The sequence below is a fragment of the Phyllostomus hastatus genome, unplaced genomic scaffold (genome assembly GCF_019186645.2).
Source record: "Phyllostomus hastatus isolate PE091 unplaced genomic scaffold, TTU_PhHast_1.1 phas_scaffold_28, whole genome shotgun sequence".
Taxonomy (NCBI): domain Eukaryota; kingdom Metazoa; phylum Chordata; class Mammalia; order Chiroptera; family Phyllostomidae; genus Phyllostomus; species Phyllostomus hastatus.
In genome coordinates this window covers 22,197,118-22,211,514 of record NW_025334022.1, presented here as the reverse complement: position 1 = coordinate 22,211,514, position 14,397 = coordinate 22,197,118, and the positions used below count along the sequence as shown (strand labels likewise).

Genomic DNA, 14,397 nt, shown 5'->3' with positions numbered 1-14,397 from the left:
TATATTGGTTTCACCTTGGCTGGTGTAGCTCAGTGGATTGAACACAGGTCTGTGAACCAAAGTGTCGCTGGTTTGATTCCCAGCCAGGGCACATGCCTGGGTTGTGGGCCAGGTCCCCAATTGGGGGCGTACGAGGGGCAACCACACATTGATGTTTCTCTCCTTCTCTTTCTCCTTCCCTTCCTCTCTCTCTAAAAAATAATAAAAAAATTATATAGGCATATAATTCTATAATGTATCATCTGTGTGTTACTTGTCTTTTAACATTATGTTATCCTTTATTGTACAGAAGTTTAATTTTTTGATGTAATCAAATCTGTCAATCTTCTGTATTTTTGGGCGAGGAGCTTTGCTAAGGAAGCTCCTCTCAATTGAAGATCACATAAAAATATTCCACTGTATTTTAATACATACTTTTAAGTGTTTTCTTTCATTTTCTATTTTGTTACTTAAACATTTTAATTCATTTAATATGTAACATGAAAATATCATAGGCATACTAATAATAAAATAAACACCTGTCCACCCACTATCTAGCTGAATATTATCAATACCTTAGAAGGCCCCTGTGTACTTCTTAGTTGGGTCTACTTCCCTCACCACAAGAGGTAATCACTATCATGTCTTTAAAAATAACATTTCTTTTTTTCTTTTTTTCATTTTTAAAGTATATTTTATTGATTACCCTGTTACAGTTGTCCCAGTTTTTCCCCCTTTGCCCTCCTCCACCGGATTCTCCCTTCCCTCCAGTAATCCCCCATCCTTAGTTCATGTCCATGGATTATGCAGTTAAGTTCTTTGGTTTCTCCATTGCTTATACCATTCTTAATATCCCCCTGTCTATTTTGTACCTACCCGATTATGCTCCTTTTTTTTTCTGAAGATTTTATTTATTTATTTATTTATTTTACAGAGGGGAAGGGAGAGAGAAAGAGAGGGAGAGAAACATCAATGTGTAGTTGCCTCTTGAGCACCCCTTACTGGAGATCTGGTCTGCAACCCAGGCATGTACCCTAGACTGAAAATTTAACCAGCGACCCTTTGGTTCTCAGGCTGGTGCGCAATTGACTGATCCACACCAGCCAGGGCTAATTATGCTTCTTAATCCTTACACCTTTTCCCACATTCTCCCCCTTCCTCCTCCCAGCTGATAACCATCCAAATGATCTCCATATCTATAACTCTGTTTCTGTTCTGATTGTTTGCTTAGTTTGTTTCTGGTTTTGTTTTTTAGATTCAATTGTTGATAGCTGTGTTTGTTGTCAATTTAATGGTTATAGTTTTGATCATCTTTTTCTTAGATAAGTCCCTTTAGAATTTCATATAATAAGGCCTTAATGATGATGAACTACTTTAGCTTGACCTTGTCTGGGAAGCACTATATCTGCCCTTCCATTCTAAATGATAGCTTTGCTGGGTAGAGTAATCTTGGATGTAGGTCCTTGCTTTTCATCGCTTTGAATACTTCTTTCCAGTCCCTTCTTGCCTGCCAAGATTTTTCTAAGAAATCAGCTGGTAGTCTTCTGGGGACTCCTTTGTAGGTAACTCTCTTCTTTTTTCTTGCTGCTTTTAAGATTCTCTCTATATCATTAATCTTTTTTTAAAGATTTAAAAAAAGATTTTATTTATTTATTTTTAGAGAGGGAAGGGAGGGAGAAAGAGAGAGAGAGAGAGAAACATCAATGTGTGGTTGCTGGGGGCCGTGGCCTGCAACCCAGGCATGTGCCCTGACTGGGAATCAAACCTGCAATGCTTTGGTTCAAAGCCCGTGCTCAATCCACTGAGCTACGCCAGCCAGGGCTTATATCATTAATCTTTGACATTTTAATTATGACATGTCTTGGTGTGTTCTTCCTTTAGTCCTACTTGTTTGGGTTTCTCTGTGCTTCCTGGAATTGTAGGTCTATTTCCTTTGCCAAGTTAGGGGAGTTTTCTTTTATTATTTTTTCAAATAAGTTTTCAATTTCTTGCTCTTCCTCTTCTCCTTCTGGCATCCCTATGATTTGGATGTTAGCATGTCTGGAGATGTCCCAGAGTGTTCTTAAGTTTTCCTTGTTTTTTTTTTTTTTGAATTCTTATTTCTTTGTTTTGGTTAAATGTTTATTTCTTCCTTATGTTCCAAATCATTGGTTTGAACCCCAGCTTCCTTCCCTTCACTGTTGGTTTCCTGTGGATTTTCCTTCATTTCTCTTACTAGAACCTTCATTCCCTTATGCTTTTGCCATACTCAATGAGATATTTGAGCATTCTGACTAACTACCAGTGTTTTGAACTCTGCATCTGATAGGTTGGCTATTTCTGTGTTGCTTAGTTCTTTTCCTGGAATTTTGATCTGTGCCTTCATTTGGACTGTATTTCTTTGTCTCCTGATTTTGGCAGCCTCCCTGTGTCTGTGTATTAGGTAAAGCTGCTTTGATTCCACTTTAGTGCACTTGTTATGTTGTATGGGGTGAAGCCTTGGGTATTCACCAGGGTGGGGCAACTGTGGCTCCATGTGGTGGGGAGTGGTTGAAGAGGGGACAGTGCCACTGCTGGCTGACTTCTGGGGACTTACCTGGCCTTTGCCTCACTTCTGGTCACTTGACCCACTTCCCCTGTGCAACTGGCACCCCTCCAGCTGTTGTCCTGGTTGTGGTTCTAATGGTGGGTGGGTTTGTGTACATTCTGAGCTCTCCTGAGAAACTGGCAGTTTCTTCTGCTACCCCAACCCTCACTGGGCTTACAGCCAGAAGTTATGAAGCTTTCTTTTTTCTGGCACTGGAGCCCTGGCCTTGCTTGCTCACAAGGTGTCTCCCTGATTTTTATCCACCATACGTGAATATGGGGCTGCCTGTTCTGCTAGCTGCTGCACGGCCACCTGTCTGCCTCTGGCCCCAGCTTGTCACTGCCACACCAAGTCCTCTCTGCCCTGCCTCCCTGGCTCCACCCCTCCTACCCATCTAGATGAACATAGCTTCTGTAAATTCTTGGTTGTAGGACTTCTGTACAGTTCTGGGTGTTTTTCTGGGTGATTTTCTGGCAGTTCTCAGTGGTTTTTGTTTTTAAATTAGTTGTTTTCCTTCTTATGGTTGTGCAGTGAGGTGAGGTATATGTGACACCTATGCCTCCATCTTGAAGAGAAACATTTTTCCCTTTAGATATTAACCACCTGTGTATAATGTATTTGTTTAATTTTCAAAAATTGAGAAGCAAACATTAATCTTGCCATATGAGGAAAGGGCAATATTGCTATTATTAAAGGCTCTTGGAGGAAGAGTCTCAGGGGCAGAGTCCATCCCTAAAAGTTTATAATAGTCCCTTCTGAGTAAGTTCATGTGCAAAGCTGTCAGTCCTGCAGTGTCACACAGTAGTGTTCTGGACCAAGCTTGTATTGACTAATGGTTATATTTTCAGAAAATTGATGTTTTCCTGGCAGCTTGAAATTGGCCATAATAGGAATATTTACATCATGAAAATTGACAAACTATAATTAGGGCTTTTTCTTTTGATTAAAACATATTTTGGAGAGCCAGCTAACCAGCAAATCACTTATCTGAAAAACAGAGCTCTCAGCGGTTAGTGTATTTGTCAAGTCTGTGGCAGTGTGGACCAGATTTTGAACATTCTTCAGAATATCACCAGAGGGAATGGGCTGCCCTCTATATTTTAAGTTTACCATGGTCAACCTCCAGCTCTCAGGAATAGGTCATAACACTATGTGCATTTTTGTTTGAGGAAGACGGGGATGAGAATCCTCAGCTGACCCAGGCATCGGGGTTATTTGAGATCTTGCCTATTTAAAATGTCTTTAACCTTTCACTTGATTAATAGTTTGGCTGAATATAGACTTTTAGTTTTGAAATATTTTTCATCCAAATTTTGAAGGCATTGCTCTATTATCTTTGAATTTTCTGTGTGACTTTGATGTGTGGTTCAGTTATGGTGACTACAAGGTGTAAGTTATGGCAGTAAAAGTGGGCAGCTAAAGTAGCATGGGAAAAAATCTTTGGTTACTCTGCCCAGTGTAGCTCAGTGGACTGAGTGCTGGCCTGCGAACTAAAGTGTTGCCAGTTCAATTCCCAGTCAGGGACCATGCCAGGGTTATGGGCCAGGTCCCTAGTGGCGGGGGGGCACATGAGAGGCAACCACACATTGATGTTTCTCTTCTGTTCTTTCTCCTTCCTTCCTCCTCTGTCTAAAAATAAATAAATTCTTTAAAAACAACAACAGCAAAAATCTTTGGTTGATTGACTAGAGGAGTTCAATGATCATCCATGTGAATGTCAAAGTCACCAAGAATGACAGCAGTAGTTTTGGAGAGCAGGATGTAAGACTGATGGCAGAGTGTTAAATGACTGAGGACTAGATGACAGTAGCAAGGTGTGCAGCTGGTGACTTTTACAGAGAAATAAATTAGAAATTGGCTGTGAGGATAATGAGCAACAAGGAGGGCACTTTACCTCCAAGTCTAATAATGTGACTTATGTGGAAGAGACACAGCCTTCACCTGAGAGGGTTTCAGGGAAAACAGTGTCTTTAGTTAGGGAAGTATGAGGTCTTGGTGAGAAAAAGAAGGTAAAAGGAAGCCCTGACTGGTGTTGCTCAATGGATTAAGTGTGGGCCTGCAAACCAAAGGGTCACTGCTTCGATTCCCAGTCAGGGCACACACCTGGGTTGCGATCCAGGTCCCCCATAAGGGGCACACTAGAGGCAATCACACATTGATGTTTCTCTACCTCTCTTTCACCTTCCCTTCCCCTCTTTAAAATAAATAAATAAATAAATAAATAAAATGTTTTAAAAAATTAAAAAAAGAAGAAGATGAAAGGAACATTTAGGGAAGAGGCTAAGGATATAACAAAGTTTAATGTGGATACAAATGGTGTTCCAGAGGACATAGTGGAAAAATTTGGGAGGCTAAGGTGAGTGAGAGATTTGGTTATTTTAAAAGAGGAAGAGAGTGGTGTGAGAATTGATATAAATTATGATAAATGAAAAGCTTGGATGACTGGTGTGACAGAAGGATATGTAAGGCACACTAATCAATTGCTAGATGAGTGGGTATATACATGTAAAATTATAATTGATAGTTAATATATAATTAATAATTTTATGAAATTTATTGTAGAGCTTTTATAGTCAATAAATTGCCTTCTCAAAACTCTGAAGCATTTTACAATCACTCTCACCAATAGGGTTTAAAGAGAGGCCATTTTTCCAAGTCTTCATCAGTAGCACTGGATATTAACAAGTGCATCATTGTTTTCATTTTCATCAACCTGGTAGTAAAAGGCTTTCATTGTTTTTACTTGTGTGTTTTAATGATTAGTAGGCCAAACATTTAAAACTGTTTTATTTGAAATGTGTACTTTTTTTGAATTGCCTGTTTGCCTACTTTCTCTTTGGATTTATTTTTCTTATTGATTTGAAGGAACTCTTTATTCTTTAAGTATATTAACTCCTTAACTTATTGATATATTTTATTCCAGTTGTATTTATTAGTTTTAAAATAAAAGTATTTGAGCCTTGGATGGTGTGGCTCAGTGGATTGAGTGCTGGCCTGTGAACCAAAGGGTAGCTGGTTTGATTACCAGTCTAGGGCACATGCCTGAGTTGCTGGCCAGGTCCCCAGTGTAGGGTGCATGACAAGCAACCACACATTGATGTTTCTCTTCCTTCCTCCCTTCTCCTCTCTAAAAATAAGTAAATAAAAAATTTAAAAAAAGAAGAAATGAAAAGAGTGAATCTACTCAGTAAAAAAAATACTTGAGCCCTGGCTGGTTTGGCTCAGTGGGTTGACCGCAGGCCTGTGAACCAAAGTGTTGCCAGTTCGATTTCCTGTCAGGGCACTTGCCTGGGTTGTGAACCAGGCCCCCAGTAGGGGGCATGCAAGAGGCAACAAATTGATGTCTCTCTCCCTCTCTTCCTTCTCCTCTCACCGAAAATAAATAAATAAAATCTTTAACAAAATAAAAAATAAAATTAAATAAAAGTTCTTGATTTTTGTTTATGCTGTCATTTGTTATACAATTTTAACTTTGTATGCAGTCAGATCTATTGTGTGTGTTTTTTTTTTTGCACTTTATGTCTGGGGTTTTGAGTTGCTTAGAAATCTTTTCCTATGTCAATATTGTCACGTAAGTCCTTTGTATTTTTTTCTGTTCTTCTATATTTTTAATTTGTTTAGATCTTCAATCCACCTGGAATTTATTTTGTATATGGTTAAAAGTAGACATTCCAAAGAATCCAGCCCTGGCCATGTAGCTCAGTTGGTTAGAGCATCATCCCTATATACCAAGGTTGTAGGTTCGATCCCCAGTCATGGCACATGCAAGAATCTACCAATGAATGCATAAATAAGTGGAACAACAAATTGATGTATCTGTCTGAGTGTCTCTCTCTTCCCTTTCCTTGATCTCTCTAAAATCAGTAAATAAATAAAATAATGTTAAAAAAATAAAAAAGAAGCTGCACTAAGCTCATTTATTGAGTAATCATGTTCTTCACCTCTGATTTGAAATGTCACTATTATTGAATACTAAATCCCCAGAAATGCATTGATATCTTTGTAGACTGCATTAATTATTGCTTTATGTAAGTTTTGCTTTCTCATAGAGAAAGTTTATTCTCATTCTTATTTTTCAAATATTTCTAGGAAATATGCCCTTACAGCTGAGTTTTAGAATTAACTTTTAACATTTCCAAAACTTTCTTTAGGTTTTTGATTAAAAATTGCTTTAGATTTATACATTAATTTAGGAAGAATTGTTTTATTTAGGATACTGCATCATCCCATCTAGTCACTTGGTGGGATTTTCCATTTTTTAAAAGATTTTATTTATCCATCTTCAGAGAAAGGGAGGAAGGAAGAGAGGGTGAGAAACATCAATGTGTGGTTGCCTCTCGCACTCCCCCTACCGGAGACCTGGCCTGCAACCCAGGCATGTGCCCTGACTGGGAATCAAGCTGGTGACCCTTTGGTTCACAGGTTGGTGCTCAATCCACTGAGCCATAGCAGCCAGGGTGCATTTTCCATTTTTAAAGATGTTCTTTAATGTGCTGCAGTGAAGCTTTATGATTTTCTTCATATAGGCTTAACATTTTTCTAAGCATTTTATAGTTTTGCTTTTATCATGAATAGGTTTTTTCATTACATTTTGTAAGTAGGTATTATTGTTCTACTGAAAGCAGTGAACTTTTGTGTATTCACCCTTTATCTTTTTTTAAAAGATTTTATTTATTTATTTTTAGAGAGGGAAGGGGGAGAGAGAGAAAGAGAGAAAGAGAGAGAGAGAGAGAGAGAGGAAGAGAGAGAGAGAGAGAGAAACATCAATGTGCGGTTGCTGGAAGTCATGGCCTGCAACCCAGGCATATGCCCTGACTGGGAACCGAACCAGTGATGCCTGGTTCACAGCCCACGCTCAATCCACTGAGCCACACCAGCCAGGGCTTCACCCTCTATCTTGACTGCTACTATTTTATTAGTTTTTATTTTATACTTTTCCAGTTAGATCATTATATCATCAGCAAATAAGTTGTCTCTTCCTTCCCAATATTTAGCACTGACTTCTTATTTTATTTTTTTACTAAGACCAGTATGGTGAAAGTAGATATTTTTTCCTAGTCATTCATATCTCCTGATAGCTCCAACCATAAATGACTGACTGCTAAGCCTACATTTCTCGTATTTTAAATTTAGATTTGGGTTTTAAATGTTGGCTGGATGTTTCCTGGAACCTTAAACTCAGTATGTTCAAAATCAAATATAAAGTCCTAATTGCCCACAGCTGCCCAAACCTGTGCCTGGTACTCATTTCTTTACTTCTGTTAGCTAAGATCAAATGACCCAGTTGTTCTAGTCATTCAGGTTCAAAACCTTAATCATTCTTGATTTTTTCTCTACTTCTTTCCTCCCTCTTACTACTTTTATTTAGAAATTTGTTTTGATTTGATCTCTACCCCTTGTCATAACATACAGGGGTCTGGTGCATATAATGCCCCTTTTTATTGCAAACTCGTAAGCATGTAATCCTGTAACATAACAATATCATACTCAAGCACACCATATACCATTTTAGGTGAAATGTTCAAATTAAAACTATAAATTATTATACCCATGTATTACCCTACTAACCACACTCAATCAGGCATTACTTCTGCTGGACCTTGTATATCTATCTCCTCTTTTCTATTCTTACTGGTGCTCCTCCTTCAATCTAACTTAATAACCTATTATTTAGGGCCTGCAATTTTTAGGTACAAAACATGAAGATATAAGTAGAAATAAGACAAAGTTCCTGCTCTTGAGGAGTTCACAAGTAGTGAATGATGGGGTTTAAATTTAACTAACTACAGTCACTGTACAATAATAGATGCTGCAAGAATGATATATATAATGAAGTACTGTAGCCCAGAGGAGGAAGTGACTATTTCTGCTTTATGCTGAGTCAGAAAGGGTTGACAGTTGACTGAATTCTGAAGGAAAAGTATAATTTTTTTTAGGGGGAAAAGGAGAGGGAGAAGAGGCATTTCTAGTAGAGGAGACAGCATGAGTGTATGTCTTATTCAGGGTATGGCAAAAATAGGCTTACAGTTGTGAGTATGCAAAATAGAGTTTACTCTTATATTATTATCTATTGATTATTGTATTATTTTCATATGAACAGCTGTAAACCTACTTTTGCCCTACCCTGTATATTCATTTAAGAAGCATTTATTGAGTGCTTACTATGTGTCAAGCATTGTACTGGGTGTGGAGCTTTGAGAAACTCTTAGTCTTATGGAAGACACAGGTACATAAACAAAATCACAATAAGAAATTATGTAGAGCTGTGGCTGGGTAGCTCAGTTGGTAGAGTGTCATCTCGATATGCCAAGGTTGTGGGTTTGATCCCGGGTCAGGGCACATACAAGAATCAACCAATGAATGCATGGATGGGTGGAACAGCAGAGCAGATTGATTTATCTCTCTCTCTTCCCACCACCCCTTGCTCTCTCTTCTTCCCTCTCCTTTCCTGGTTCCCTTCCTTCCTCTTTCTAAAATCAATAAATAAAAATTTAAAAAAATGATGTAGAATACAAATTATTCTTTATTAGAACAGTCTGTTCGCTCAGTGATGATGTCCTTTTGGCCAAATATTTGTGTATATAAGTTATATATGCCCAATGCTAAATAGTCTTAGTTAAATTTAAGAATATAAGTTATTCTTTATTAGAACAGTCAGTTCAGTGATGATGACCTTTTGGCCCAATGTTTGTGGATAGAAGTTATATATGCACAATGCTAACCTGTCTCAGTTAAATTTGAGAAATTTCTTAAAATGTGTTTCTGACTGGGATTGTAGCAGATTTATTTTCTTCATGTGCCCCATGGCACTTCTTCACTATTGGATTGGGGCAGGGGGATTGGTTTAGCAATCAAATGATAGGATGCAGTTCATTTGTCTGTTAATTTAATCAGCAAGCATTTATTGAGGGCCTATTGTATACCACATATTGTTAGATGTTGAGGATATACAGTGAGATAACATAGTCTCTCCATTTAAGATGGAGCTATGATCAAGTGAGTTCATCAGCACACAAAATGTAGTTATAATACAATGAGCTAAAAATTGATAGAACTTTGCATTCTATATTATAGGAGGATGTCTGAGAGGTGCTACACCCAGTCTTTAAGAAGATGGTACCAGGGAAAATTTTTCTGGAGGTGATAATACCTGAGGTAAGTGTTAAAGAATTATGTAGGATTTAGGTAAATGAAGGTGGGGGGTGTGGCGGTGAGACATTCTTAGAGGGAAGAGCAACAGACAGCAAGGCAGAGAGAGAAGTAGCTTAGTGCAGTTGGAGAACTATAAACCGTTTGAATTGCCTGACCATGATGTGCAAGACGGAGAGTGGTGAGGAAGTCAGAATATAGAGAAGTAAGAAAAGGCTGGGTAATGGATGGCCTTGCATACTATGTTAAAAAGTGACCCTCTAATTCTATAGAATTAGAGGTTGATTTTAATAACTTGGGAGTTTGTTGTGTTAGGGTAAGCAAGGAGGAAGGTACAGGTAAACAGGTGTTTTAGTTGCTGACATGTTGTGGCTGCATCAGGGACTAAGTTAAAAGCCTTCCTTCTTCTTAAGAAGGTCTGTTAGTAGGGTTAGTTGTGTAGAAGTGGAAAAGTGGGGGAAATCCAGTAACTGGTTGACGTCCTTAATAGTTCAGGGGGGTTTTCACTCCAAGATACTTCATACTTCATCTAGCATTCCAAAGATATCTCAGCTGAAGAAACTGTCCTTGGCGCTTCTAAGCTTTCCAAAATAAACATCTCTGGACTGGCTCAAGAATAACACTGACAGCCGAGTTGCAGGGAGTTCTTCAAGACTAGGGAAACTCAGGCCAGGAAAGTGTGAGAAATCCCAGTGATTGGTCTTTGGAAAATGGTCATGAGGCAGGATAACTAGATTTTAGGAGAATTCTTGACCAGTGGGAAAAGGGAAACTGAGGCAAATGGTTAGACAAATAGGGCCAAACAAAGCAAGCAATTTACACCCAGCTAGTAAATATCAAGAGCTTATCTTCCCTAACCAAGGACAATAGAGAACAAATAGTTTACCCTTCTCCTCCCTAATCAGAAAGTAAGTAGCTTAAGTCACCCTGGTCAGGGAGATAAATAACAGAGACCCAATTATTGCCATTAGTGCGATACAAACTTAAGGACAGTTGAAGTCAGGGGAATACATAAAAAATCCAATTAAAACCAAACAAATTCAAGATAGCAGCAAAGCTGACCAGAAAATGATCCTGGTCCCTCCATGCACTAATTTTCATACATCAACATATTAAGGAACACATCTAGAAAACTAATGAATATTCTGCTGAAATCCTCCCCTGAGACCTCCCATAAGACTCCCATAAGACTCCCATCTGCAAAAGAGAGATAAAAAACCTCAAGACAAAAGACCCAGTTCTGGCTAGAACACGCCCATGACTTATCTCAGGTGTCAGCTTTTTATTTTCTTTCTCCTAAACTCCCACTGTCCCCAGCTTTACTAAATACACTCTTAAAATCACCTGTATTCATGTTGTGAAATCTTTCCTGCATTAAGTAAAGAATCCATACACTACTGGCCAGCCAGAGGCAGATCTGCTCTGGCCCAGTTTCCTATGGTAACAGTCAGGGTGTGTGACACAGGGCAGAGGGCATTATCAGACATTCTACCTCTCTAAGATACATTTCGAAGGTGCCTTTCTGTTTACCACTCACCCAAGTCCAGTTGATTTTGTACGTAGGAGATTGAACTTTGGTTAGACCTAGGTCCCTCACAGTTGGTGTAATGTAAAAAAATGAAGTTTATGGTAGACACTTACATTCAATAGTTACTGCATTGAAGCTATAATGTTCTGGAAAATCAAGACCATTATATTTTTTTTTCAGAGAGGAACAGGACATTATTACAACTTGTTAATCATTTGGGAAATAGAGAGCCTTACCTTGCATCTTGCACCAAAATAAATTTCAAATATATTACATACTTAAATGAAAACATTAAAACATAAAGTACAGAATAAATTGTAGATTCCAATTCATATAATCAGTGTGTAGAGAGGCTTTGTAATCATGAAGACAAAAATGAAACATAAAAGGAAGAAATGAGATAGATTTTATTTCATAAGAATTACAAAAAATACCACAAATAAAATTAAATACAATGGCAACTTGGGTAAATATTCTTATTGTATACCAAACTCTCATAAATCAAGAAAAATACAAAAAGATGAGTAGAATAATGGACAAAGATCATAGACAGGAAATTCACAAAAGAACAAATAAACATCAAAAACTGTCTACTTCATTAAACCTCAAAGAAATGCATATTAAAAGATTGAGATGACATGATTTTGGGCAACCAGTTGCCCAAGTTCAGCTAGTAGGGTTACTATGATGGAGGTGGAAGGACTATGGGGAAGGACATCTCATAAACTGCTACTGGGAGCATAAATTGGTACTATACTTGTTTATGATGAGGCCAGTCTGGAAAAGTACAGCCATTGTTAATATGAGAATGGTTTGCGTAACATTGATGTAACCTGGCAGCCAAGGAGAGTGGACTGGAATGCACATGTGTGAACAATGACGACTTCATGTTACTAATTAGTGGGGGTTGTGGATGCCATTGAGTGAGCATGTGTACTGTGGGACCTCACACTCAAAATGACTGAGCGAGTAGAGCAACAAATCTGCATCAAATTTTGCATTAATCTTCAACACTCCTCTGCAGAAATTATTCAGATGATTCAGAAGGCTGCAGGTATGGGCAACTGGTGATGGGCAGCTTCATCATGACAATGTACCCACTCATGCATCACATCTCATGCAGAGTCTCAGACCATTGATGAGATTCAGGAAAATACAACGGGGCAGCTGATGGTGATTGGGAGAACTGTGTGAGATCCCAAGGTGCCTACTTTGAAGGGGACTGAGGTGTTATAGTCCTGTGTATAATGTTTCTTGTATCCTGTATCTTCTTCAGTAAATGTCTCTATTTTTTATAGTACATGGCTGGATAGCTTCTGGACAGACCACATATATTTTGTAGGGTAATTCAGTAAAAGTATTAAGACCTTAACATGTATGCGATATAGATATATTTTTTTAAACACCTCGCAGTGTGTTTCCTTATTAAGTCCTGAGGGACTGGAGAGAGTGAATGCTACCTTGAGAAGGGATATTTTGTCTTTTCCAGATAGGAGGAAGGCATAAGATGTAGCCATTTCTGATTTCTAGAAGGGCTGCCTGGGAAGAAGAAGGGAGTCATCCCAGATAAGTTTGGGAGATTCTTTTTATTTTATTTTATTTTATTTTATTTATTTTGTTTTATTTTGTTTTATTTTATTTTATTATTTTAATTTTTTTCCATTACCATTTAGTTCCCTTCTACCTTCCCCACAATCACCATACTATTGTCCATGTCCATAACTCCTTTTTCTTTTTTGCTCAATCCCTCCACAGCCTACCCTCCCCCCTTAGCTGTCATCCTGCTCTCCATCTATGAGTCTGTGTCTACTTTGCTTGTTAGTTCAGTTTGTTCATTAGATTCCACATATGTGTGGAATCATACTGTATTTGTCTTCTCTGACTGGCTGATTTTAGTTAGCATAATGTCCTTCAGGTCCATCCATACTGTCACCAAGGGTAAAACTTCCTTCTTTTTCACAGTTGAGTAGTATTCCATTGTGTAAATGTAAATTTGGGAGATTCTTAGAGCAATAGAGACAGTTCTTTGCATCCCCAAGTGAAAACTGGGAAAATAGTCAGCTCCCCTAGAGAAGATCATGTCCAACACGATGTCACCCAGATAAGAGGTTAAAAATGGCATGATGGCATAATGAGTTGGAAGAAGAAAAAATTATCCCCTAATTTATCATGGCACTAAGATTGGCATAGCTAGGACCTGGAGAAGGCTCTGGAGAGTTAATGGGGTATGGGCCAGCTTACCCCCCAAATGACACTGGGATGAGAAGACACCAAGCAGAGGCTATGGGTAACAGATCCCTGGAGGTGAATCATAAGGACAGTAGTCATGCTTGTGTAGGATGTCCCATTCCAATAAGCTATGGTGGGGGTGCCACATAATAGAGCCAAGAAGGTAGGCATTATTAGTCTCAAAGACCAGACTAGGTCAAGATACCAGCAGCAACCCCCATGAGCTTCATATGGTACCCACATGCAATGTGGAATGAAAGACCAACAGAGACCCCAAGAAAAATCAATGGCTAGGGTCCCGCCCTCAATTGCCATAAGGGCATCTTGGGGAAGAGGAGTAAGAGAAACCCTGAAAGTCTCAACCTTTATTCAAAGGAGATTATTTAAAATAGAAAATATTTTTTGAAGTTCAAGTTAGCTGTGGCTGGTGTGGCTTAGTAGTTTGGGTGTCAGCCTGCAAACTGAAAGATTGCTGGTTTGATTCCCCATCAGGGCACATCCCTGAGTTGTGGGCTAGGTCCCTGGTTGGGTGTGTGTGAGAGGCAACTGATAGATGTTTCTCTAGTATACAGATGTTTCTCTCTTTCTCCTCCCTTCCCCTTTCTCTAAAATAAATAAATAAAATCTTTAAAAAAAACTTCAAGATTTAAAGTTATCTGCCCTGAGTGGTGTAGCTCAATGGGTGGGTGAGAGGCAACTGATCAATGTTTCTCTCTCTCTCACTGATGTTTCTCCCCCTCTCTTCCCCTCTCTCTAAAAATTAATAAATACAATCTTTTTTAAAAAAGAGTTAAACATATCTTACAGAGAGCAGATTGGTGGTTGCCAGAGGGGTGGGGGTTTGAACTGGGTGAAAGAAATGAGGGAATCAAGAAGCACAGATTGAGAATTACAGAATAGTCACAGGGATGTAAAGTATAGCATGGGAAATATAGTCAATAATATG

At 38.6% G+C, this 14,397-nt stretch overlaps 1 long non-coding RNA gene across 2 annotated transcripts in view; it reads left to right on the top strand.

Annotated features, from left to right (window-relative positions):
- The window catches only part of LOC123805189, a 44,459-nt gene that overhangs the window by 25,820 nt on the left and 4,242 nt on the right, over positions 1–14,397 (top strand). For both annotated transcript variants that reach the window (XR_006783272.1, XR_006783271.1), the window contains exon 3: positions 9,620–9,700. This is a non-coding gene — a long non-coding RNA (uncharacterized LOC123805189). The remainder of the gene's footprint in view (positions 1–9,619; positions 9,701–14,397) is intronic.